Consider the following 2,625-nt stretch of genomic DNA (forward strand, 5'->3'; position numbering starts at 1 on the left):
ATAAATACAGCAGCCTTTAAAATAAGCCTTGGCACAGCAATAGTGGGAACCAGTCACATTTCTTCTTTCCTTGCTCTATGTAAGGACATAAATATGAAGTAAAAAACCACACGAAACACAAGGCAGAGCTGGGATTTTACAGGTCTTTGTTTTGGCCCTCGGGATGACAAGCGCCTCTTCCGGGGCTGCGACACGATTTGGGGACTGGCAGAGAACGGAGGCAAAAGGTGCCAGACAGCCCTTTCTATTGCCTTCAGCCCCTGCAGCGCTTCTGATGGTTTCAGGGCACAGCTTGGTCCATTCCTAGATAAAAACGTTACGGCAATATCTTCAAAACTGCTACCCATCTCTAGTCGGAGTTTCCTGCGTTCCTGTAAACAAACGAGTGGATAGAGAGGGTTTCTCCCCAGTTGAATTTAGAGACAAATTCCTATTCTTTACCAATACCTATAAAAACGAATAACTCGGCAGGTTTTAGCACTCTACACCCAGCCCTCCCTGTGAATTTGGCGGCAGCTTTGGGTCCCTCTGGGGGACGGCACCCAGCGTGACCCCCCTCGCCCGCCACCCACCTGCTCCTGCCCCGCAGTGGGGCTCCCTCTCCTGGGGACCTTGGGGTGGCCCCAATGGCATCCCAGCCCCGAGTCTTCACCCCCTTTCCCTCAGCCCCAAAGAAGGCACAGAACGAGTCCCACTGCCCTGGACAGCAGCGCAGCGCTTCCTCCAAGCCCTTTCCACGCGCACATGGCCCCAGAAAGGGATTCTGCTGCCACAAGAAAGGGGGGGCAGCCCCCAGAAGGGTTGAGGTTCCTCCCCAGCCTCGCTGTCCCGGGCCGGGGGCAGCGAGAGGCAGCGGCAGAGACGGCGGGGCCGGCACGGCACAGAGCGGGGGCCGCTCTCAGCGCCGTGCCGGGAAAGCCGCAGCTCCGGCCGTGTCGGGCGGGCTGTTTGACCGGCACGGGGCGATCCGCCGAGAGCCTCCGGCCCCGTGCGGGGACTCCTGCCAGGGCCGAGCGGCGCCGGGCTCCGGGCCTCGCTCGGGGCTTTATTCTCCGGCACCCCGAGCCCCGCCGCTGCGGGGCAAAGAAGGAAAGGGGGCACGCGAAGAGAGCAGCGAGAGCAGGGCATGAGAAAGGGCAGGCAGGGAGCTCGGGCTGCGGAGGAAAGCGGGACGGGAAGGGAAAGCCCGGGAGGGGGGAAGAGGGAGGGTGGACAGAGGAGGGAGAGAGGGGGAACAGAAGGGAGTAGCGGGGTAGGGACAGGACAGGAAGGAGCCGGCTTTGTGGGCAGAGAGGGAATGGGAGAAAGGGAGCGAGAGAAGGCGAATACGGGGAGAAGGAAGGAGGGGTAGAGAGAGGGACAGGCGGGGAAGCCTCACAGAGCCCCGGCTGCAGCCCGAGCCCGGCCCGGCGCCTCGCCCTGCCCGGGATGCTGCGCTCGGCCGAGCTCGGCTCGCTCCGGAGACACTCGGCTAGAGTCGGCTCTTCGGCTACATTCAGCTATTAGCGCCTAAACTCGGCTATTGTCGGCTGCATTCGGCTGCATTCGCCTCTTCGGGACGCCTCGGCTCGGTTCGGCTGAACTCGGAGCCGCTCGCTGCGTTCGGCTCGGTTCGGCTGAATTCGGAGCCGCTTAGCGCGTTCGGCTCAGGTCGGTTAGTTTCGGCCGAACTCGGAGCCGCTCGCTCCATTCGGCTCCGCTCCGTTCGGCTCCCTAAAGAAACCTAAAGTTATACTTCTGTTTCCACAAAAAATAAACCACACGAGATTCCTATTCACTGTGTCAAACCTTATTTAAAACACACCAAAAACCCCCAAGATAAATACTTCTACAACTGTAACAAAACGTATAAGCAACACTAACTAAAACCACACATCCTAATACAGTGTTTATCGGTTCACCAATCCTAAAAATTCATTTTCTACCTACCTTCTTAGTATACCTCTTAACAACTAACCTTTTGACTCCCAAAATTTAAATTGTAAATCAAATAATCCAATACATAACATAAACTCTTAGAATACAATTTATACATTCTTACCCAAATTACAGTTAAACAGAAAAAAATTAAGACTAGTAAAATCATTACAAATAAATACTTGCATAATATTTTGTTACAAAAAAAACCCAAAAACCAAACCAAAACCAAAAAAACCCGAACAAAAATCCACAAAACCATAAAGAGGTTCCTTTGAAATATCAAAACTACAATTTAAAACAATTAACCCTACTAAGACCCAACATAACAATAATACATTTAAAAAACAAAGAAACAAAAAAAAAAACCAAAAAAAACCAACCCAAAAAACTCCCAATCACTCGAACACAAATTCAGTCCTCAATAACAATTTAACAATTCCCACGAGAGCGACGAACCGGGTCCCTTGGCCAGTTGCTGAGGGGGTCTCGCCATATGACCAGTGGGCCGCCTGAAGCATACAAGCGAGAGTGGAGCCTAAGAGTTGCAGCAGAAATTGAGATCTGAGCAATAACAACTGCTTCCATCCAGGGGCCACAGCTCACCCTGCCCACTTAGCTTGACAGCTAGCATCCTTCCCTAAAAATTAAAACACATGTCAAAATTTTTGCCCTCTTCTCTGTCTTGTTGCTACCAGGCAGAGGAAG

The 2,625-nt window shown here is 52.9% G+C and overlaps 1 long non-coding RNA gene across 1 annotated transcript; it reads right to left on the bottom strand.

Moving 5' to 3' along the window:
* Positions 1 to 129: 129 nt before the first annotated feature.
* LOC115917103 lies at positions 130 to 1,476 on the bottom strand. Its single transcript, XR_004061667.1, has 2 exons — positions 573 to 1,476; positions 130 to 371 (listed from the first exon to the last, which is right to left on the bottom strand). It is a non-coding gene; the product is annotated as an uncharacterized LOC115917103 (long non-coding RNA).
* Positions 1,477 to 2,625: the final 1,149 nt, after the last annotated feature.

This window comes from Camarhynchus parvulus, unplaced genomic scaffold (genome assembly GCF_901933205.1).
Source record: "Camarhynchus parvulus unplaced genomic scaffold, STF_HiC, whole genome shotgun sequence".
Taxonomy (NCBI): domain Eukaryota; kingdom Metazoa; phylum Chordata; class Aves; order Passeriformes; family Thraupidae; genus Camarhynchus; species Camarhynchus parvulus.